Source organism: Nomascus leucogenys, chromosome 9 (genome assembly GCF_006542625.1).
Source record: "Nomascus leucogenys isolate Asia chromosome 9, Asia_NLE_v1, whole genome shotgun sequence".
NCBI lineage: Eukaryota > Metazoa > Chordata > Mammalia > Primates > Hylobatidae > Nomascus > Nomascus leucogenys.
In genome coordinates, this window is record NC_044389.1 from 49,333,812 (window position 1) to 49,359,261 (window position 25,450).

Genomic DNA, 25,450 nt, shown 5'->3' on the forward strand with positions numbered 1-25,450 from the left:
GAGGAGGGTTGTTTGACTCTGGGTGGTTTGTACCTGCCATGTGAATGTTAAGAGGGTCATTTCAGGCCAGGTTTGGTCCTTATGCCTATAATTCCAGTGCTGTGGGAAGACAAGGTGGGAGGATTGCTTGAGGCCAGGAGCTTAAGACGAGACTGGGCAACAAAGCGAGACCGCTGTCTCTACAAAAAAATTTTTAAAAATAGCAGGTATGGTGGCACATGCCTGTAGTCCCGGCAACTTGGGAGGGTTAGTATGGAGGGCCACTGCACTCCAGCCTGGGGTGATAGAGCAAAACCCTGTATCTTAAAAACACCCCATCATTTTAGGGAGTGAGAACAACATGAACAAAGGCAGGGAGGTAATAAAAGACAGGTATTGGTTCACAGATTCATTTAACAATTAATTATTGAGCATTTGTTATGAGTGAGACATCATTACAGGTGCTGGGAATATATTGATAAAAAAACAGACATGGGCCTCATGGAACTTACAGTTGAGAGGTGCTGTGTGGGGAGTGTGTTGGATCCCAGAGAACATGAAGGGAATCGTGGGGAGTTTTGCTGGAGAAGTAAGTGAAGACCAGATCAAGGAAGGGACTTAAACAGATAATAGGAGTTTTCTATTTTATAAAGTCAAGACTTATAAAGTCAATGCCTTGAGGGGACAGGTGGAAAATGTAAATTAGGGGAGTGGGCTTGGTGTGAGGTAAGAGGAAGAGTGGGGATTTGGGCAAACTAGAAATTTCAAGCCCTATCCAAGGAGTGACTGATTATTCAGCCGCAGCTAATTATTGTCATTCAGAAATGTGAATCCAGAACCTCTGCTTTGAATGAAACAAACGCAAGCATGCAAGCTTTTAGAGCAACTTTTGGTTTGTTGAATTTTGATAAGTAATTTGATTCTTTTTTTTTTTTTTCAAAATGCCATGAAAGTATCAAACTATGACTTTGGGTTGATTCAGCTTGCAGGACAGCAGCTTATGAGCTCTGCTTGATACAAATGGGAGCCGTTGAAGGCTCCTTGTCTTAGTCCATTTGGCTGCTATAAAAAAATACCTTATACTGAGTGGCTTATAAATAACATAAATTTATTGCTCCAAGTTCTGGAGGCTGAGAAGTCCAAGATCAAGGTGCTAGCAGATGTAGTGTCTGGTCTGGGCCTGTTCCTTATAGATAATGCCTTCTATGTGTCCTCACGTGGCAGAAGGGGCAAACAAGCTCCCTCGGTTTTCTTTTTATAAGGCAATAATCCCATTCATGAGGGCTCTAACCTCATGACTTAATCATTTCCCCAAAAGCCCCACCTCATAACGCTATCTCATTGGGGATTAGGTTTCAGTGTATAAATTTTTCAGGGGCACACATATTCAAACCACAGCACATTATGTGTAAAATGTGTTGAAGATGAAAATAGGCAGAAAGCTCATTGGAAGTGGCCGAGGTGACAAAAAATGAGAGTCTGGTCTAGAATTTAGGCAACAAGAAAGGAGATGGGCCTCTTCCAAAAAACATTTTCCTCTTCTTTCTTTTTTTCTTTGAGACAGGATCTCCCTCTGTCATCCAGGCTGGAGTGCAGTGGCAGGATCTCAGCTCACTGCAACCTCTGCCTTCTAGGTTCAAGCCATTCTCCTGCCTCAGCCTCCCAAGTAGATGAGATTACAGGTGCTCGCCACCATGCCTGGCAAATTTTTGTATTTTAGTAGAGGCAGGGTTTCACCATGTTGTCCAGCCTGGTCTCGAACTCCTGACCTCAGGTAATCCACAGTGGCTTCTCACAGTGCTGGGATTACAGGTGTGAGCCATTGCACCCGGCCTCCTCTTTTTTCTTAGTAACTTAACTGCAATGTGTTAGGCTGGAAAAGAAAACTACACTTGCCAGTCTTTCTTATAGCTAGGTTTGGTCATGTAAATAAATAATTCTGTCCAATGTGATGGTGAAAGATGGTAGGATGGGGCTTCAGGAAAAGTTTTTAAAATGGGTATGCCTTTTTGTTCTTCCGTCCTTCTGTTTTTATCATTCTGAGATGTGGGCACAATGGCTGAAACTTCAGCAACTGTCTTAAGCCAAAAGTCGAAGATGATTTTTTAAAAAGTAAGATGGAGGGACTAGGGGTCTCTAAGGTGCACAGGGCACCATTTCAGCCCTGAGTGGCCTGCCTGTCTCAGGATTTCTACTTGAAAGAAAAAATTGGTTTTATATGTTTAACCTGATACATTCTGACTTTTCTGTTCCATGCAGTCAAACCCAACCCTCACTGAGAAAGCAACTAATTAAATGCAGAGAGCAGGAAGGTAATAGGAGCCCAGGTTTGGGTATACAATATTGGAAAGACAGGCACAGCAAGAATCTAGATGCACAGCAGCAGGAGCAAGAATGTAGGCGCCAAGGATCTATTGAGTGTCCACCACGTCCCAGGTGCTGGTCTAAGGGCTTTGTATGTGTTAACTCATTGAAATCTAACAACCAGTCTCTGAAGATACTAGTCTATAACCATTTTACAGATGGGAAAACTAAGGCACAGGGAGACTAAGTGACTTACTCAGATCTCCAGCTAGCAAGTGGTAGAACCATGAGTCATCCAACTGCTCTGTCCCAGAGCTGGTACTTGTAACTTCCACCCTGTGCTGCCTTTATGCGCTGTCTGTCCCCACCATCTCTACCACACTTCCACTCTCTCTCTCACTTGCAGCCTCTAGCCACCGTGCTTCCTTCTGCCCTGAAAATGCAAAGGCTCTTCCTGCCTCAAGGCCTTTGTCCTAATAAATTCTCTATCAAGAAGGCTCTTCCTCCAGATTGTTACGTGGCTTGCTCCTTCTCCTAATTCTGACCTTAACTCAACTATCGCCTCCTCAAACAGACCTCTGACTCAGCAGCTGGGGGACTCTTGCAATGCATGTTTCTTGTGCAGAATTATAACCTGTGTTCACATTCTCAGACGTCTATGGTTATGTTTCCACATTTAAGCTAAACAGAATGCTCTATTTAAAGAAACAAAAATAAAAACCTGGAACTGTTGCTGCCAGACAGTCATCCATGTCCTCAAGAAATTCTCTGACAAGTGGGGAGGCACAGGAGAAGAACCCCATGTATAGTGCAGGATCAGCGCTCTTCAGGAGGTCCTGGAGTGAGATGCACAGCAAGGGCAGAAAGAGTCACTTCAGCACAGGCCACTGCAAACAGCTGAGAGTGGAAGTATCAGAGACTATTAGTTGTCCTCAGTTTGTTTTATCCACTGTTTCCTTGAGAATAGGATCCCCATTTTGTTTTTGGACAAATGGTTGACAAAAACAATAACTACATTTCCCAATCTCTTTTGCAACAGATGTGTCCATGTGACCAAGTTACATGGAAACGAAATGGGAGTTCCTAAGTGGAACTTCTTGGACGCCATCAAAAAGGGAAGGGCATGACTTTCTTTGGTCCTCCCTTTGTTCCATGGGTTAACATGGGGATCTGAGAGCTCAATCTCCAGCAGCCACCCCAGCCAATGACATAGAAGCTACATGGCGAAGGAAGTGGAAAAATAATCTAAAAAGAACTTGGATTCTAGACAACTGAATGATATCACCCATATGTAAAGAAAAAGAATCAGTTTTCTAATAATTTTTACCACTGTTATTTTCATTTTTCTGTCACTTGTAACCAAATCTAATCCTGATCCAGAGAGTGTTATATAATAAATGAGGCTGGAAGGATAAAACCAAATCAGTGAAGTCATTATAAGGAATATTAGGAAACTTGAACTTCATCCTGAAGTAATGAAAAGAGGGTGAACATTTTTTAATAATGAATGAACAAGATTGCTTACACTTTTTTTTTTTTTGAAAAATCACTGCTGGGAATGAAAGCATTCTTGGGAAGTGAACTGGAGGGGGCAAAAGTGGAGGCAGAGGTGCCAATTAGGAGGCTGCTATAAGTAGCACTGCAAAATGGCACACTCTGAACTGCAGTCATGGATGCAGAGCTAGAGAAGGTGGATTGCAGGGAAATAGAAGGAGTGGAATCTCTAGAACTTGATTTATCCATGTGCTGGCTGAGAAAACGGGAGCATTGGAATAACTTTCAAGTTTCTGATTTGGGCAGCTGCATCACTCATTAGTGAAAGGCATTAGGAGGAGCAGTTTACTAGGCTTCCAAAAAAAGATCTCCTCTAAGAATAGGGAAACTAAGCAGTAGAAGATTTTAGAAATAGGATATTAACCCAGTTTCCAATTGCAAGACCATCTGTCATGTTTTTGGTGTAGTCAAAAGCAAGAACCAAACAGATCTGATTCAAAGTTTAGACAAACCATGCCGTTACTTGACCTTGGACCCAGTTATTTAACCTCCTAGACCATCAGTTTCTTCATCTTTAAAATGGACACAATCACACTAATACCATTCGGCTTTATGGAAAATAATGAAATTCCCAGCTGAGTGCAAGGACATAGTAAATGGACAATATGTGTAGCTGTTGTTATTTACTGCTTGTTAAGTATTCAGGTCATCTACATGGGAGCATTTTCTCTTCTCCTGCTTAGTCTCTCAAAGATTCTTAGTAGAGCACAGCATGTACTACCTTCATTCTCAACTAAGTCCCATTGGAGAGTACATTCTCCATAGAAACAAAGGTAATTAAAGAGTCCAGTGTGTGCATGCTAGCCCAAGGAGAACTTACTCAAATTGACTTTCACTTTGATTCTCTGCCTGCCCTGAGATCTCCCTCAGCTTCTCCTTCTGGGTATCTACTCCACCTAGCAGCTCCAGCAAAGAATTTTAAAAATAAAATGTTCTTGATCAAGATCTTGATACATTTCTTAAAGTCTTAATGTGGTGGACAAATAATTCCTTTTTTAATAAGGCTTTTTTTCTTTGAAAGAATCTCAATTGACGTGATTGAACCAAAAGAAAATCGGCATGACATATATAATATTAAGCAGCTATAAATCTGGAAGAGATTCAAAACCCAGACAGAAGGCTTTGATTTTTTTAAAGCACATTTAATCATGTTTTAAAGCAAAATGAAAAACCACAAATCTGTTTAGACATTCCAAACATGAAGAAATAATATTTTTATCAAAAGCTTGTAACCTTACTCACACCAAAAGAAATTGTTCCTAAGCAGCGCTGACAACTCTGTCTGAGATGTGAATCTGAAAACACATTTTTAAAATTATACTTTGGAAGCATTGAATACGCTCAATGAAATTCCAGAATTAATCCACTCCAGTTTTGCAATAGGCACTGACTCATCTACATCTCCTTCCCTCTTCCCTTTTAGCAAAGCTACCCTACTCATCCCCCCAACACATACACACCCACACCCACACACACACACACACCCCTTCAGTTAGAACCAATGGCTATGATACATCAAAAGAGTCACAGTTAATCCAATAGACTCTTTTTTTCTGTTCCCTGCCTCGGTTTTTTCACGTTAAATGGAGGAAAACATCTCACTTATCACCTGGAACATCTCCCAGATGAACCAAGATGCAGAGAAGCTCCGATTTAGGAATGGTAGGCTGGCTCTTCATGCTCATAAATCCAGGCTGTTTAGCAGTCCCTCGTAGAATGCCAAGAGAACTGCATGTTACTGATCCCCACAAATGCCAAAATTGCAATGGACTGACATTTACTGTGCAGTCATCATGTAACAAATGATTTACCTAGAAAGAGACACAGTCTTCCAGTGAGATGACAGTTAATCCTTCTTCCAGGCTTGGAGAGGTAGAGAGATTCCAGGAAACAAATTAGCTTTAAAAAGTCTCTGGTTTTAGCTGCATCATACATAGTTCTTTTTTAAATATAACTTTTTAAAAGATACAATTCACATACATAAAACACATTCTTTAAAAGTGTACAATTCAGTGGTTTTTAGTGTATTCACAAATTTGTACAACCATCACTATTATCTATTTCCAGAACATTTTAATCACTCCTAAAAGAAACACCATAACCACTAGCAGTCACTCCCCATTCCCCTCCAACTCTTCAGCCTTAGGCAATTGCTAATCTACTTTCTGTCCCTAGAGATTTGCCTACTCTTGACATTCATATATAAGGGATTATACAACATGTGGCCTTTTGTGTCTGGCTTCTTTCACTTAACAATGTTTTTAAGATTGTAGATGGGAGTTTTTGCTGATATGTTGAATTTCTCTTCTGATAGCACTAACAGTTATCATATTTGGAGTGCTTCTCAACGCTGAAGTGCTTTCCATGCATAATCTCACTTCATCCTCACAACAGTAGAATGAGACATATAAAATTATATCCATTTTACAGACGGGGAATTGACATTTATAGAGAAGTCAAGTAACTCACCCAAGGCCAAACAGCTAGTAAGTGATTGAGGAAGGATTTCAATCCAGGCCTGTTTGACTCCAAAGCTTGTGATGTTAACCTCCAGGATCCACTGCCAGAATTCTTAGAGATGAGTTCTGATTTTGTTGCCCTTTCCAGGGTCTTCTTTTAAACAGGAAAAAGTGTATTCCTAAGATGCTTGAGAGTTAAGGCAATTCCCCAGGGGCTGGACTCGTATGCAATGGGTCAGTGAAATGCAGCATGGCCATGTCTGCAAGCTGAGAAGTGAGTGGCAGCTAGAAATGTGAGGCCTCAAGAATCCTAAGATCTCTAAGGAGAATGACCCCAGAGCTGTAGCACCCAGGATACCGGATGGGCAAATAGAAAGCGTGGGGTGTCTGGCTGACACTTGGAATGCCACCGACATCCCTGTCTAGGTCACTCACTGATGGGCTAATACATCAGATTATTCATATAATAATTAATAAATCATTTTTTCACAAAAACTGGTCTTGACAAACATTGGAGAAATATAAGAGCCATGTTGCTCATCACTATACCCCCACAGCAAGGTTCAATCCTAATCATCTGGGCATGGGATTCAATGTGTTTCTAAAGACTCTTTGAGGAATGACAAAACATCCAAGCAGAGATTCATTAAAAGCTGTTGATTTTTATGTTTCTCCCAGATGAAATGACATAAATTGCAGCTAAGATGCACAGTTCAGTCTTTAATCTCAACCAACCATTTCTTTTACTGCCTACCCTGAAATTTCAAGAAGCCACATGGTCAAGGAGAAATCAACTTCACTTCTCCTGATTTTCATCCTCCCAATCCCTCGAGGCCATCATCTCCACAAACTTCAACGTGGTTAGAAGTGGAATGCATGGATTGTGAAGAAGCAAAACAGAGCATCTGAGTAATTCTTCCTTAAAACACTGGACCCTGGATGCATTTTGGATGCAGGTGCAGAGGAAATGGTCTTTAAATGATGACAAATTTTTAGGCACATGGTTAAAATGAAGCCAACCAACCTCAAATGCTCAGATCTTCATCCCACTGTGATTTTGAACTTGAGTTGAATCCTTCAAAGGGGAAAAAAGAACATCATTCTCTTCTCACTCCAAAGGGAGGCCTGTTCATCAGCCTGGCTCTCACCGTCTTTCCTGCTGTTTCTGGCAGCAGGAGCCTTTGTCTCAGGCTGAGCCCGGCTCTTCTGTGACCTTCACCATCACAGAAGTAAGCACAGTGCCGGAGTCAGACGAAAGCACACCTGAAACCCCGCTGTGCTGAATTCAAGGTGTGAGGCAAATTACTTAACCTCTCTAAGCCTGTGTTTCCTCACTCGTTAAATGAGAATGTGAGTGCCAACCTCTTAGGGATCCTATGAGGATTCAGTAAAATTTCCATGTAAAAATTTTCTTAAATTTGGTTTAACAACAACTTTTTATAGGGTTCTCTTAAATGCTATAGGAACAAAACATATTTATAGCTGAAAAAAAAAAATAAAGCACTTGGCAGAGTGTTTGGCATGTAGTAAGCTCCAGTAAACATTAGCTATTGTTTTTACAAATTTCCCTCAGATCTTTGGAGGCACATCCCGGCGAGAGGTTGCACAGTCTTTATTTTAGTGTACAGAAGACACACATGATTCAGAGAGGTTGAGAGGGAGTGAAAATGTGAGCTCTCTCTAGTGGATGCTTTCTGGTACGAGCACTCTATCTGAAGGGAAAACCTTTCCAAAGGCTTAGAAATTGAAATGTTTTTGTGCTTAGCTCAGATCACCTCCTCTTGGGGGCAGAAAAGATGAGAAGGCCCAAATGAAGAGTCCAAACAGTGGAAGCTGCAGTGGCAAGAGGCAACAACAGCAAAGGCCAACACTGCTCAGGAGAGCAGGGGTCCAGAGGGTAGGAGTGGGAAGCGGGGATCCACGCCACAGGGGGATGGGAGAGCAGAGACAGCCATGGCCATAGCTAGCCACACAGCTGCTGGGAGCCAGTTAGGACCAGCAGGCTTTCTCTCAGGCAGCACATCCCTCACCAGGACCCATGAATTAATGAGTGGAGCACAGGCTGGATTTCAGTTCATCTCCTCAAATGGGTCCTTGAGCAGGACTCAGACTTCACAGCTTTCAGCAGTGACCCTGGGCTGGGGGTGGGTGTCTGAATTTGGATATAACCCAAGAGTCCAGAACCAAGAAGTTGAGAGCAAGGAAGCTGATATCTGTGGAGTGCAGGAGAGGAATGAGGGAGGATCTTAGCAAAGTGTTTCTCTATATTTCGCCACATCTGTGAACCACTGTAATGGGTTAGCTTCTTCAGAAATGGAAGCTGAAATGAAGGTTGGGATATAGGATGTTGATTAGGGACTAGCACTGCAGAGGAAACAGGAAGGAAGTAGGATTGAGCAGAAGGAGAAATCAAACTGCTGTGTAGGCCTGACAAAGCCTCAGCCAATATAATGAGATGTAATGGGGGGTCTGGAGCAAGAGGAAGGATTGGGACCCCATTAGAGGTTCCACCATCAGAGAAGGACATGGCCTCGGGCAGGTGGCTCTCTGCAGTTTAGGTGAACCCTGAAGGAGCTTCCAGCCGGAGGCAGTCTGCTGACCACATTCCCCATGGCTGCAGCAAGGCCCTCCTTGAGAGGAGATCTGCGTGGCACATCTCCATGTGCCACCAAAAGCACCTCGATGTCTATGCATGGTCAGTTCTCATTATTCACACTAGTTATATTCTATAACATCTCTGCAAATACTGAATTAGCAAATACTGAACCATTGTTCCCAGGTGAAATACAGGGTTAGGTACCTGTGAGCCTCTGGTCATAACATTTTCATCAGTCAATACATGACCTTGTTTTATATGTGTTTCCATTTAAAGACACCTTATTTAATACATATTGTTGACTCAGTGGCATTGAACTCATGACCAATATCACACTGTAACTATGCCTGAAGGAAAAGTGTCTAATACACGTGGGTTCTCCCTAAGGCACATCACAGCTTTCCTGCACTCAGGAAAGCTAGATAGCACTGTGGCTCTACAAGTGGGGGTCATTTTAACAGTGAAATTACCAACAAAAAGTGCAGAAATGCAAAAAAACATGGTACTAAATCAATCACTTGATTATAGACACTTGTTTACAGTATGAGAGCTGAACAAAATAGAGCATTACCTTGCTGGGCCTCAGCTGAAAACTTAGATAGCTGGCAACTGAAATGTTTTGCTGCTCCACACATGTCTGCAAACAATAGCAAAACCACTCCAAATATCAACTGTGGAGTTACAGATACATTTTAGCAAGTAGGCAAATTCACAAATACAGAATCTATGAATACTGAAGATCAACTGTACTTAACTTTTTTTTTTTTTTTTTGAGACAGTGTCTTACTCTGACATCCAGACTGGAGTGTAGTGGTGCGATCTTGGCTCACTGCAACCTCTATCTCCTGGGGTCAAGTGATTCTCATGCCTCAGCCTCCTGAGTAGCTGCGATTACATGCATCACCAGGCTCGGCTAAGTTTTTGTATTTTTAGTAGAAACGGAGTTTCGCAATGTTGGCCAGGCTGGTCTCGAACTCCTGGCCTCAAGTGATCCACCCACCTCGGCATCCCAAAGTGCTGGGATTACAGTTGTGAGCCACTGCACCCATCCCAATCATACTTATATTTTTAATTGCCACCTTTTTTGTAACATATATATTTATTCTCATTTTAGATACTATTATTGATGAAATCATGGTTTCACTGTGTTGGGTATATTTTTATTAACATACATTAATTTAAGAACATTCCTGTTAATAATAAGCTATTCTTCTTGATGCCATCTAAAATTGTCTCATGCACCCCTAGTGGTACATAGGTTTAAGGAACTAGTGAACCTGGTAGGCTGGATTTTGTGGGTGACAAGGGATTCGATACATGAATGGTTTGTCTCCACCCAATCTCAGGAAAATCTTCTCTCCTTAGGTTTCCGTCAGAATCATTCATTTGTTCAAGGATCACTGGGCTAGAGGAAACCAATTTCTCTTCCATATCCACTCAGTGTGAGCTATGTTTATCCTTCACTTGCTAATAAAACAATAGCTTGTGTTTAATGTGGATTGATTCAAATAAGAGAATTCAGCAACTTTCCAAGTCCACCAACTTCTTCCTGTGTGGTTAAGCATTCCCATGGTTGATGAAAATGGAGAAAGAAAATTACAAAGGATTTGAATATTATCCTGAAAGTTATTTGTTTGCTTTTAAAATCTTAATAAAATATTTCTCCAATTTATTTTTCGTAACTTCGTGGAAAGCAAGAATAATTTCTGTGAAAGAGCTGATTAACAAGGCAAAAACACCATTTTATCTCAAAATACACTGTTAATCAATTTTAAGTGTTATCTGGCATTTGTAATTTAGGATGTCCAGGGTTAATAACATCGCAAAGATTCTCTGATGGCGCAATAATCACGGGATGCAAATTGATTTCTTTCAGTGGTGTGCTTGTTAAAAGGATATGAGCTTTCTAATTGGCCTTCAGCCACTCTGCCAAATTATGATCTAACTACATTGTCCTATAATTTGTAAGCGTTCACTGAGTTATTTATAGATAACATGAAATATTTGTTAGTTCAAAGTGGATATGATTTAAGTCAAACCAAAGACAGAGTGTATAAATGTTAAAATCTTGAACCTATGTTAAAATGTTCAAGAGGCTATGTTCTGTTTTCTTTCCCTGTTGTGTCCTCTGATGAATATTACTACCCATGTCTGGGTTTCCTTTGTAATTCTCTTCCAATTAATTACTCCAGAGAGAGAAGAAAGAGTTGCTACAAATATAACATAATTAAAACTCACTAGTTTTAAGAGTGTGGACTCCAGATGAAGGGAAAATCTGTGGTCCCTACGCTTTATTATCTTGCAGAGTCCTTCAGGACAATTCTGCTGCCCTTGGCTTTTAGAGCACCTGGTTTCCCTTTTTGTTTTATCCCATAATGGTGGCAGTAGGTTTGGTCTTCACAGACCTCAACATTCCCACCTGTAAGCTGCAGCACACCAGTATGTTGCAAACAGGTCACCAGTCATTAACCCTGGACATCTTCAATGGCAAATGCCATAAGATCCTCAGCCTTCACAGTGGCCAGGTGGCCACCTGGAGTGCATGGGGCCTCCTAACTCATGTATCACCTCTGGCCTTGAATAACCTCATCCAGAGAGTCTAATATACAGTACAAGAATGTTCCTTTCCTATGTGTGCCATGACATGAAAGAGGTTGGGGAACACCACCCAAGACCAAGGTTCATCATGACTTTGGGAACCTCGAAGGGTTCCTTAATGCATGTTTACTTTACTTTCTAGTACCTGCTCACCAGTTCCCCAGAACACCCGGCCCATCTTTAGACTCAGCTGGCCAAGCTTACTTCATTCCTGCAAAGATTGACCAGATGTTTACCTAACCCACTTTCCCTTCCTGGGCTTAGATGCAAATTACATTGCCCAGACCTCTTTCCTCTAGATGTATGCACAAGACTAGCTCCTGCTGATGCAGTGGAAGTGGAAGTGATGTGTCACTTCTGGGTGAAGGCCATTAAGAGTCTTGTGCCTTGTCCACACTTTCCTTCTGACTTCTCCTTCCAAAATATCCATGGACACAACATGTGTTGAAGATGGCAGCTAGGTCTTTGAATGACTGCATTTTCTACAGCCATCCCATGGCTTCTGGCTGATTGAAATGGAATTTCATGTGAGTGAAAAATAGATTTTGTTTGCATTATGCTCTGAGACTTCAGAATTTATCAGTTATAACAACTGATATAATTTACCTTAATCAGTACAATTCTTTGTCCCCATAGACATACACAGTGTTATGGGCTGAATCTATTTCCCCCAAAGTTCATGTGTTGAAGTTCCAACCCACCCTACCCCTCCCCAGCCGGCATATTCCAGAATGTAACCATACTTGGAGAAAAGGTCTAAGAAAGTGATCACGCTGAGGTCATTAGGGCGGGGCATTAACCCAATATGACTGTGTCCTTATAAAAAGAGAAAGATGCCAGGGGCGGGTGTGCACAGAGGGGCAACCTCAAAGAGGCAGCAAGAGGTCAGCCATCTACAAGCCAACCGAGAGGCCTCAGAAGAAACCAACAGGCACTTTGGTCTTGGACTTCCAGCCTTCAGAACTGTGAGAAAGTAAATGTCTGTTGTTTCAGCCTCCCAATCTGTGGTATTTTGTGATGACAGGCCCCGGCAAACAATTGCACATAGTAAAGTCACCTCACATACCATCTCATTTCTTTCTTATTTCCCAATAGGTCTGCATGAATTTTTAACCTGTAGGCATCTGCTGAGTCCTTAAGGATGCTAGTTTGCTAGTTCTCTTATCCCTGCCATAGATATCTTTCATGATCCAAGATCAATTGTGGGAACTCCTATTCTCAGGCAAACTCAAACACACACCAAAGCATGCACACACACACACACACACATGCACACACACACGCACACACACACGCACACACACATGCACACACACATGCACACACACCTGCACACACACATGCACACACATGCACACACGCACACACAGAGGCACACACATGCACACACACATGCACACACATGCATACACACACGTGCATACACATGCACACACACGTGCACACACACATGCACACACACGCACACACACGTGCACACACACAGAGGCACACACCCGCACACACACGCACGCACACACGCACACACATGCACACACATGCACACACGCACACACATGCACACACATGCACACACATGCACACACGCACACACATGCACACACATGCACACACGCACACACATGCACACACGCACACACACATGCACACACACACGCACACAGTATATGTTGCTTTTCTTGATATTTTCCACATTTCATAATTCTCTTGACCATAGAGGTTTATTCAATGAAATTATACCAAGGGGTGCCCTAGATTTGAACTTAGCCCAGTCCGAGACCCCACGGGCAGCTAGATGAGTTAGGTGAACGGAAGCTCCAAATATTTGTGAAAGATTCTCCTTTCACTGCATCTCCTTCCTAGCCAGAACCCTCAAAGCTTGCCACTAATAACTCCCCTAAGTTATAGGTTTCTGTGACACAGAATCTATCTCCAGAGACCGTGAGCATGAGCGCTGCCTGGTGTGTGCAAGGTCAGAGGAATTGCCCACTTCCCTCCTGCTCCCAGAGCCAGGGCTACCTGTGGAATCTACAAACCTGTCTAACCATGGAATTGCCATGTGGAGCCGAGATCATGCTTTGTTGATGGAAGCAAGATGCATGATCCTGAGCAACCCACAAAACCCAAGACACCACCTTGCAAAAGCTGTGTTCTGGCTCAGAGCTTTCGAATAGGCAACCACCCGTTAACATACAAGTTTCCGAATTATACACAGGGCTACCTGCTTAGCTGATTGTATTTTACCCTTTAGCTTGGAAATCTTGTTTAACACAGCTCCCTCTACTGGGCTATTGGTTACTCTGAAGCTTTTGGTGTCCAATTTGGGAGAAAAGAACCAGCCCAGTTAGCTGTTGAGGAACAAGCTGATAGAATGAAGGCGAAAATGGCATTGTCTGATGCGAGAATACTAAGGGATGTATACATGGGGCCCTCTGGGTTTTTGCCAATCCTGTTTGGGTGTTTCCCTACCTTAGGTCCCTTTTGGCATCTTAGTAATCTGCCTTCTGAGAAAGAAGGGGCAGTAATCCTGACCTGCCTTCTAAGGGTTACAGGATAATACGGTTACAGCATATTCTTCTAGGGAAAAATACGATCCCAAGTTCAGTCCACGGGAAGTCAAGCATCAGAAACAACAGGGCAAAGGTGTTCCTGAAAGCCAAGCCAGAATACATTGACAGAAGGGCCCCTTCCAAAATAAAGACAGCCCGAGAGGACAGCAGGCAGCCAGGCAGAGTCTTATCTGGGACATCAGTGAGCGTTCCGGGCTCAGACCAAAGGCTGTTCATGACCTTTGTAGAACTGCCACAGACTCTGAAAAACGGACCATCCAGATTTTCTGTTTTCATCCTGGAAGTTCCTTTTCCTCTCTTGCTGCAGAGTAGGGTCAGAATGAAGCTTTCAAGCAGGGAATGAGGCAGGGAAGTCCCTGAAAATGTGCCTCCTCTCTCTGCAGAGCTTAGCACAAGGGATGTAGATGACTCCCAGTCGGGCAGAGAGATGAGTCCATCCCTGTCACAGACATAAGTGTCATGAATGACAGAGTTTGAGGGAATCCAATAAACAGTACATTTTGTCCCCGTTATAGGAATCAGGCAAATGAAGATCAAAATTGACAATATTGATAAAAGTCAGGCTGGAGAACGTGGCTTTCAATATCTTAGCTAGGTGGACGTTTCAGTATCTTCTCTTGAACTAAACTCATTTACTGGGCTACAAGCAGCACCTTCCTGGCCACAGCCAACCTCTGTAAAGTTTATGACACAGAGCAGTAGAAGGAAATGATCTCCACCAGGGAAAAACCAGAGCCACTCTGTCCTAGCTCCCTCTCTGGAACTAACTCTCCAATCGGATAAGCCATTCCTCGTCTCCTGGGAAGATGAGTAAAAGAGGTAAACAGTGGCCAGTTTCCTCTAGTGGAGATCTTTTCACAGGTAAGGAAGCTCAAGAGAAGGAAATAAGCATCCACCAGCAATCTCTTCTGGAAGTCTCTGTGGACATTCACCCTCCTTCCCTCTGCACAGGAACAGGTGGTCACTCACACTTCCTCAGCACCTGGCAGGCCAACCAGCTCAGGGGCTTTCCAAGCCTGCAGTTACATTCATAGCTGGCTTTATCATCCTGCACCATAACTACTTCTCTCTCCCCTATGTTACAGTATGAACTCCCGGAAGGCCGGGACCATATTCCATTACTTTTAAAATTCATTTCTGTAACCCTGGTGCCTAGTATTAGCACACAGTGGATGCTCACGAAATGTTTCTGGAATGAATGGACACGGATGGATGAATAAAAGAAGTGAATAGACAATAAAACCAGGGGAACCCCACAGGAGTAGGGCTTTCTTCTAGAGATAAAGGAAGGCTTTGACTTGGTCCAAAAGGAAAGCCGACTCAGCCCTGGGGGCTTCATTTGAGAGCCAGCCTCACAGGAGCCCCCAGAGTGAAGAGAATGTGGATCTGAGCTAAACTCTTCAGCATGCCAGGGTTTCCCAGGCTCCATTAGCCCCTTGCTGGGTCACCACAGCCTGGCTCCAGCCCCTGGCCTGAGTGTGGGCCTTTCTGAAGTATCCTCTTGTTCCACGGATCCTCAAAGCTCTCCATATCACTTCCGTTCCTTCCCATCTTCCCCCCTGTAAGTTGGGAGGACTTCTAGTTCCATTCGACCTGGCAATCCCATTACTGGGCTTGCTCAAAGGAAAATATGCCCAAAGAAAACAAAATTATTCTACCAAAAAGACACATGCACTTGTATGTTCACTGCTGTGCTATTCACAATAACAAAGACTTGGAACCAACCCATGTGCCCAACAGTGGTAAGATTGGATAAAGAAAATGTGGTACATACACACATTTGGAATACTATGCAGCCATAAAAAAGAATGAACTCATGTCCTTTGCAGCAACATGGATGCAGCTGGATGCCATAATCTTAAGCAAATTAATGTAGAAACAGAAAACCAAATTTATAAGTGGGAGCTAAACACTGAGCACACATGGACATAAATATGGGAACAATGGATACTGTGGACTACTAGACAGTGGGGGATGGGGGCAGCAATCAACTATTTATCAGGTACTGTGCTCACTACATAAGTGACAGGATCCATACTCCAAACCTCAGCCTCATGCAATATTCCCACGTAACAAACCTGCACGTATACCTCTGGTATCTAAAATAAAAGTTGAAATTAAAAAAAAATTAAATTAAAGAAGAACTTCTAGTTCCAGGCTGGCCATCTGGTTTGAGGATCTTCAGCCCAGAGAAACATAAAGCCCTCTCACAACCAAAGTACAACTGTTGATACAGTAGGAGCTAGATATTCACATAGTATACATCATACGTTTTTGTTTTTTTGGTCTGGTATAGACTCAAATAGCAACTTGCCCAGAAAACATAGTCCTTAAATACTGATTGGATAATTAATTGATCAGTGATATGTTTAATGACATTGACCATGGATACAATAGCACGGCCTTTGAATAGAAGAAAGACCATGGAAAGGAGGAGTTGTGAGTCCTGCCCTCTTTTTCCCCGGACATGCAATGCAGTCGTTGAGACACTAAATACAAGTCTGACTGTTCCACCTCTGTCACATCTTGTACAAGTTCTATAATTTTTCCAAACTGCAGTTTGTCCTTCTGTCAGCTGGAGATAATTATTGTACCAACCTCATAAGACTGTTCAGTATGAAAGAAAATAAAACACATAAAATGCTTAGCCTTGTATCAGGCACATAGTAAGTATTTGACATAAATATGTTTTTATTGCTGGTGTTGTTTTTGTTTTTTTTATGAGTTAAGATCCTGGAGAAGTGTGGGAGGTCAAAGGGAAAAGATGATAATAGCTTCCAGGGGCCCATGTTGAGTGGCAAGGCCCAGAGTGACCCTGTGCTGTGGCACAGATCTGTGACTCTCCAGATGTTCACGAAGGAATGGTTTTCTGCAGAATGAAGGAGCTGAAGTGCAAATGGGGTCAGGGAATTTTATAGGAGCTTGGAGGAAGAGTCAAGAGTAGAGTGTTCAGTCATTACATCAAGTGAAAATAGAGACCCTGACGAAGAACTCGTGCCCTTACCTGGAGAGCTTGCCCTTAGGAAAGAGAGAGAAAGAGACAGAGAGAGAGAGAGAGAGAGAGACGTAGACACACACAGAAAGAGACACAGACACAGAGAGAAAGCACCGTCGTCCCTCTTGTGCTGGCTGCTGACCAAACCCCACTGTGCCTCAGCCCAGCTTCCTGCCTCCCTGGGGAGGGGAAACGTGTCCCTTGGCCAGTAGCCATCAAAGGTCTTAGAGGGATGCTTTGTGTCTGACCTGCCAGGGAGGGCAAACGAGCCCCACTTTTTGTTCCCCAGGGAACTGGCCTCTTAGGGACACTGGCGAGAGTTGTCTGCACATGTGGTCAATGGAGGGAAGCAGCTAGCACACAAGGGGACCAAAAGGGATGGCGGAGAAACTGCACAGTGGTAGGGGGAAGCCCGCGGGCTATTTTAGGCCAGGCTCAGAACTGGAGTCAATGGAGGTTTTGTTTATGTAACATCTGCAGAAGGCCCTTCAGAGCAAATAACCCTGGGTCTCCAGGCCAGGGCTGCAGCGAGCAGGGGTGGGGCCGCGAGCTTCCTGTTGTTCTTGGCACGGCTGCCCAGCTGTCTGCGTGGCTCCTCTCGGAGCCATTTGCCGCCTCACTGCTTGCTCCCTGCCATCATCTTCTCAGCTCTTTTCCTAGGGGCGGGTAAACAAAGTACAAGAAGCAGTGCAGGCAGAGCCGTTCCTCGGAGAGGTGACTCGAGCACTGTGCCCCAGAAAGTTGCCCTCCTGACCCCAGGGCTCCCTGGCAGCCCCGCAGCCTCGGGAAACCCCAGGGCGTCCTTTCTGCACATCCCTTTAGCTGAGCGGCTTTGCTGTCAGTTTCAGTATGGTAGGAAAAGGGGCCTGGCTCTCAGGTCTGCCCCACACAGGTCTGAACCCAGAGCTGCATTTGGCAGTTGCTTACTCTTGTGCTAAGTGCTCAATCCCCATTATGTATCACAGGCAGAAACATACATATATACGAGATAAATAATGTATGTTAATTTCCTTTCTACCAGGCCTGTTTGAAGGCATGAATACTATACTGTTATCTTTTTGAAACACAGATTCCATTGGGAAAGATGGGGATAAGAAGGCCTTTTTCAAGTTTAGGAAAATTTATATGCACAAGAATGTAGAAATCTGAAACTGACAGTCTGATAAACTTGTTCACCTATGTATCCACCCACGTAACTACTACCCTGATCAAGATACAGAATATATCCATCGCCTTTATGTGAAAAGCTCCTTTGTGTCTCTTTCTGGTTAATAACCTGCTTACCCTTACTTAAATTAGTCTGCCAGGGTGCCAGAACAAAATACCAAAGACTGGGTGATTTCAACAACAAAAATCGGTTTCTCACAGTTTTGGAAGCTGGATGTCCACGATCAGGGGACTAGAATGGCTGGTAAGCGCCCGCTTCTTGGCTTGCAGATGGCTGCTTTCTCAGTGTATGCTCACATGGCCACTACTTTGTGCACCTGGAGCAAGTGCTCTGGTGTCTATTCTTAAAAGGACATAAATTCTATCAGATCAGGGCCCTAACCTTATGACCTCATTTAACCTTAATTACTTCCGTAAAGGACTCGTCTCCAAATATATTCATATTGGGGCTCAAGGCCTCAGCATACGAATATGGAGGGGACATGATTCGGTCCATAGCACTACCACGGTGCCTTCTTCCCCCAGTGATATGGTTTGGCTGTGTCTCCATCCAAATGTCAACTTGAATTGTATCTCCCAGAATTCCCATGTGTCAGGGGAGGGACCCAGGGGGAGGTAATTGAATCATGGGAGCTGGTCTTTCCCATGCTAGTCTCGTAATAGTGAGTAAGTCACATGAGATCTGATGGGTTTATCAGGGGTTTCCACTTTTGCTTCTTCCTCATTTTTCTCTTGCCACTGCCACGTGAGAAGTGCCTTTCGCCTCCTGCCATGTGTCTGAGGCCGCCCCAACCATGTGGAACTGTAAGTCCAATTAAACCTCTTTTTCTTCCCAGTGTCAGGTATGTCTTTATCAGCAGCGTGAAAACAGACTAATACAGTATATTGGTACCAGTAGAGCGGGGCATTGCTGAAAAGATAGCTGAAAATGTGGAAGCGACTTTGGAACTGGGTAACAGGCAGAGTTTGGAACAGTTTGGAGGCCTCAGAAGAAGACAGGAAAACGTAGGAAAGTTTGGAACTTCCTAGAGACTTGTTGAATGGCTTTGACAAAAATGCTAATAGTGATATGAACAATAAGGTCCAGGCTGAGGTGGTCTCAGATGGAGATGGGGAACTTGTTGGGAACTGGAGCAAAGGTGACTTTTGTTATGTTTTAGCAAAAAGACTGGCGGCATTTTGCCCCCGCCCTAGAGATGTGTGGAACTTTGAGCTTGAGAGAGATGATTTAGGGTGTCTGGTAGAAGAAATTTCTAAGCAGCAAAGCATTCAAAACGTGACTTGGGTGCTGTTAAAAGTATTCCATTTTAAAAGGAAAACAGAGCATAAAACTTCAGAACATTTGCAGCCCGATGATGCAGTAGAAAAGAAAAACCCATTTTTTGAGGAGAAATTCAAGCCAGCTGCAGAAATTTGCAGAAGTAGCAAGGAGTCTAATATTAATCCCCAAGACCGTGGGGAAAATGTCTCCAGGCCAAGTCAGAGACCTTCACAGCAGCCCCTCTCATCACAGGCCTGGAGGCCCAGGAGGAAAAAGTGGTCTCATGGGCCAATCCCAGGGTCCCTGTGCTGTGTGCAGCTTAGAAACTTGGTGCCCTGTGTCCCAGCTGCTCCAGGAGTGGCTGAAAGGGGCCAACATACAGCTTGGGCTGTGGCTTCAGAGTGTGCAAACCCCAAGCCTTGGCAACTTCCACGTGGTGTTGAGCCTGCAGTCCACAGAAGTCAAGAATTGAGGTTCAGGAATCTCCACCTAGATTTCAGAAGATGTATAGAAACGCCTGGATGCCCAGACAAAAGTTTGCTGTAGGAGCGGGGCCTCATGAAGAACCTCTGCTAGGGCAGTGTGGAAGGGAAATGTGGGGTGGGAGCCCCCACACAGAGTCCTTACTGGGGCACTGCCTAGTGGAGCTGTGAGAAGAGGGCCACCGTCCTCCAGACCCCAGAATGGTAGATCCACCAACAGCTTGCACTGTGCACCTGGAAAAGCCACGGACACACAATGCCAGCCCGTGAAAGCAGTGGGAAGGAGGCTGTACCCTGCAAAGCCTCAGGGGTGGAGCTGCCCAAGACCATGGGAACCCACCTTTTGAATTAGCATGACCTGGATGTGAGACCTGGAGTCAAAGGAGGTCATTTTGTAGCTTTAAAATTTGACAGCCCCACTGGATTTCAGACTTGCATGGGCCCTGTAACCCCTTTGTTTTGGCCAATTTCTCCCACTTGGAATGGCTGTATTTACCCAATACCTGGTTTTCCATTGTATCTAGGAAGTAACTAGCTTGCTTTTGATTTTGCCAGCTCATAGGTGGAGGAACTTGCCTTGTCTCAGAGGAGACTTTGGACTATGGACTTTTGGGTTAATGCTGAAATGAGTGAAGACATTGGGGGACTGTTGGGAAGGCATAATTGGTTTTGAAATGTGAGGACATGAGATTTGGAGGGGCCAGGGGTGGAATGATATAGTTTGGCTCTGTCCCCATCCAAATCCCAACTTGAATTGTATCTCCCAGAATTCCCACGTGTTGTGGGTGGGACCCAGGGGGAGGAAATTGAATCATGGGGGCCGATCTTTCCCGTGCTATTCTCATGATGGTGAATAAGTCCCACAAGATCTGACGGATTTATCAAGGGTTTCTGCTTTTGCTTCTTCCTCATTTTTCTCTTACTGACACCATGTAAGAAGTGCCTTTTGCCTCCCGTCATGATTCTGAGGCCTCCTCAGCCGTGTGGAACTGTAAGTCCAATTAAACCTCTTTTTCTTCCCTGTCTGGGGTATGTCTTTACCAGCAGCATGAAAACAGACTAATAGACCCAGCCCCTAGCAGGTAACTACTGCTTCACTTAATGTCTCAAAACTAGAAGCAACCCAAATGTCCACCAACAGAGAAATGTACAAGTAAACTTTGGTCTACTCATACAATGGAACATTTTGCCTCAATGAGAAATAATGAAACCAGGTGTGGTGGCTCACACCTGTAATCCCAGCACTTTGGGAGGCCAAAATGAGCAGATCACCTGAGGTCAGGAGTTCAAGACCAGCCTGGCCAACATGGTGAAACCCTGTCTCTACTAAAAATACAAAAATTAGCCGGGCATTGTGGCACACATAACTGTAGTCCCAGCTCTTCGGGAAGCTGAGGTACGAGAATTGCTTGAGCCTGGGAGGCGGAGCTTGCAGTCAGCCAAGATCATACCGCTGTACTGCAGCCTGGGTGACAGAGAGAAACTCTGCCTCAAAAAAAAAAAAAGGAATGAGCTCCTGGTATATAGGATCCATTTTCAGCTTTCTTCTGAGCAGGTTATGAATAAAACACAACAAAGGCCTTTGGATTTTGAGAATTCTGATCTCTGCCTAGACTGCCCTGAAAGTTTGTTTATTCCAACCAAGTTTAATTATTCCCTCATGTTTGTAGCAAAAATTTCAAGTTTTTAGGGACCTTGCCTAACCACTGATAATCTTCCCACTCTACCAGGATAGACAATGGAGACCCCAGCTCATATCACAAGTGTCACCAGTAGAGCCTTTGAATATGAAACATATCTTTCTTCGGGGAGAACTTGACTTCAAACTTGGATTTTCTGTTATTTTTATTAAAGGACAATAGGGTAGCCAGTTGACTGAGGAAAAAGCAGTTGTTTCAAATTAGGTGTAATTTTGAATTCAGCCAACATTGGCTTAACAGATTTTACCCAAGATGTTTTTCTATATATAGGATGTTTGATTTAGTATTAGAAAGGCTGTGGTGGGTGTCCACGTCCATTGTTATTTGGCCTTATGCTTTGCAAAGTATCAAAGTAAGTTTATTTTTAACAGTTATGCTGCCAGTTTGAGTTAAACTGTTTAACAAGGGAGAGTTTTTACTAAAAAAATCGTCTCTTTAGAGGCAGGGAGTCTTAATTCACTCAAATAATAGATTTTAAAGTGGAAGTAGCTAGAACTTGAGATCTGAGATAACAAGCCGACTGCTTGCACCTCCACAAAATGTGACATTTCCCAGGCAGTGAATTGGGCTTTCTATTCCCAAAGGTTTCATTCTGGTTTCTATAAGTCTGATTTTTATCCAGAGCCCCTGCTTGCTTGGTGTTCCAATTTTTTTTTTTTGTACCAGAGGGATATTAAAATGGCAGAAGCAGAGAAGCTAGTGAGATGTAGAGGAAAAGTTTACGTGTTAACATCAGACAGACCTGGGTTCAAGTACTATATTCTCCTCACCTGGGTTTGTGACCAGGAACAAGTTACTTTTCTGAGCCTCAGTTTCCCTGTTCATAAAATAGGCATGACAATGCCTACCTCCAAACGTTTGATAAGAATTCACTGTGAAGTGCCTGGCATATATGAATAGTAGCTCGTTCATTCAACAAATGTTTATTGAGCACCTACCATGTGCCAGATGCTTTAACAGTGGGGACACAGTGGTAAACAAATGATATCTGCCCTCTTGGATCTCACAGTTGTTCAATAAATAGCTGCCATTCCAATAGGTATATGAAAAGGTACTCAACATCACTAGTCATCAGGAAAATACAATCAAAACTACAGCGAGATATCATCTCACAGCTGTTAGGATGTCTATTATCCAAAAACAAAAAAAACAAAAAAACAAAGATAAGTGTTGGCTAGGCTGTTGAGAAACTGAAATCCTGGCACACTGTTGGTAGGAATGTAAGATGGTGCAACTGCTATAGAAAACAGTATAGAGGTTCATGAAAAAATCAAAATAGAAATACTATATGATCTAACAATCCCATTTGGGGGATTTATCAAAAAGATTTGAAATCAGGACCTCAAAGAGATATCTGCACTCCCATGTTAATTGCAGCATTATTCACAGTAGCCAAGAGGTAGAAACCACCCAAATGTTCATTGCTGGATGAATGGATAAGGAAAATGTGGCATACTGCACATGCAGTAGAATATTATTCAGCTTTTAAAAAATTCTACCATATGCTACAACATGGAAGAGCCTGGAGGACATTATGCTAAGTGAAATAAGCCAGTCACAAAAGGACGAACACTGCATAATTCCACTTACATAAGGATCTAAATGTATCTAAAGTCAAACACATAGAAACAGAGTAGAATGGTGGTTGCTAGGGGATGGGGCAGCGTAAATGGAAAGTTATTATTCAAGGGGTATAAAGCTTTAGTTATATAAGATGATTAAGTTCTGGAGATCTGCTGTACAAAATTGTGACTCTGGTTAACAACACTGTATTGTAACTTAAAAATTTGTTAAGAGGTAGATCTCCTGTTTCATGTTCTTTAAAAAAAAAAGAAATAAATATTATAAATCTAGATCATGGTAATCTAGATCATGTTTGCATAACTCTGTAAGCTTACTAAAATGTATTGGATTATACACTTAAAAGGGTGAGTTTTATTATATATAAATTACATCTCAATAAAGCAGTTTTGCAAAAGGAGTTGCCATTAATTTAACAGTCCCATTTCTTTCAAGCCTTTGTTCAATATCACCACTCCCCTCCCAGCTTCGCTTTTTTCATAGCCACATTTTAATATATTATAGTTTATTTATCTTATGTAATCAATTCTAAGTTTCACGTCTTAATATACATAAAATCAAGATGCATTCTATAATGGCAGCAATTTATTAGCAGCATTCTTTCTTTCTTTAGTGGCACATAGACTAACAGTGCATCTTGTATCACTGCCATCTTAGAGACAATAAACTGTGCAGTTGTGTTATTGTTTCTTGCCTTTTTTCCCCTCTAGAATTTTTACTTCACTGGTAGGGATCTTTATTTTGTTCACTGCTGTATTCTGAATGTCTAGAATAGTGCCTAGAATGTCACATATCATTGATAAACATTTGTTGAATGAATAAATGAATGAATGAATGGGTGCCGTGCCTAGCATCAAGAAACATACTAAAACAAAGGAACTGAAATTAAAAGATGAGTTAATAATAGAGCAACCTACTTTCATCATTTCCTCTTCTGTTCTATCCGCAGGACACTGGGGAAATAGCCTAGTTTTGAAGAATGTCAGCAGGGAGCCACCAGGGATCATCCTCCCGGGTAAGAAGACACCTCCAGAGACCTTCAGGAAGCTGGAAGGAAGCTTCCAATGGTGAGCTCAGCCCCAGAAGCTTCTGTCCATGCCATCTCACTTCTGAAGTGCTAATTCACCACTTGCACTAGAGATGCTGAAGGTAGCCCTGTCTTGCCTGGAAAGTGACGAGTGGTCCCACCAGCAGCCAATTAATCTCTTTTAAACACTCCCTAATGGTCCAGGAATCAATCCCCTGCCCCGAAAAGCAGGCTGAGTCAGTTCATTTTGTCCTCATGAGTAGTGAATGACCTGCTCCCTGATCTGCCTGGAGGTCCCTGAGGTTAGGTTTGGGTGCAAGTTGCTCCCTTGACAGTCTGGAGAGGCCGTGCAGGCATTCATTACCCATGGCCCCAGGCAGAACCTACGCCAGGCCACGTGGATGGGAATATGCAAATTCCTTGTTAGACAAGTCCTGTGTTCTGTTTCACATTAGCTAATGTTCACCAACCCAGTCACCGACCTTTTACCGTTTTCCTTCAGTTTCAAAGAACAAATCTTACTATTGTCCTCTGGAAGGGACTGAAGAGTCAAAGAGCCAGGAAAACCCATTTGAGGGACGAGTAAAACTTCCCACAGAAGCAATATCCCTTCCTTGAGCAGCTTTGAGTTGCTGGACTTTTTTCTCTTTCCATCATTTCTCATTAGGCACAGTGTCCAGGGTCCATGGTACTCTTAGGGACCCATGAAAATGTGTGAGTTTATTTTAAAATCAAGAAGGAAAAAAACAAACTTTTAGGGTTAAAAAAATTTGCATTATTGCTCACATCTAAAAAAAATGAAATTTTCAAGGTCTAGGAAAATTTAGACTTTGTCTAAAATAAAAATTAAACACAATGTTGAAGAATTTAAAGTTATATCAAAAATCATGTAAAAATTGATATCACATTATGAAGGAAAGGGCACGTAAAACTCACCTTGCAACCTTGAGGTTATCAGATGAGAAAAGTGATCTTGTCAGACTGAGAAGCCTGGTGGACCCAGGACATTCAGATCCCTGGCAAACAGCTGAGAGAATTGTTAGGGAAAAAGGCAATTGTTAAGGGAAAATGCTGGGACTAACATTTCTTTTTTTTTTTGAGACGGAGTCTTGCTCTGTCGCCCAGGCTGGAGTGCAGTGGCGCGATCTCGGCTCACTGCAAGCTCCGCCTCCCGGGG

At 43.1% G+C, this 25,450-nt stretch overlaps 1 long non-coding RNA gene across 1 annotated transcript in view; it reads right to left on the bottom strand.

Moving 5' to 3' along the window:
* The window catches only part of LOC101176759, a 34,192-nt gene extending 9,763 nt beyond the window's left edge, over positions 1-24,429 (bottom strand). The window contains exons 1-2 of the long non-coding RNA XR_178742.3: positions 24,164-24,429; positions 3,005-3,180 (exon numbers count right to left, since the gene is read on the bottom strand). This is a non-coding gene — a long non-coding RNA (uncharacterized LOC101176759). The remainder of the gene's footprint in view (positions 1-3,004; positions 3,181-24,163) is intronic.
* Positions 24,430-25,450: the final 1,021 nt, after the last annotated feature.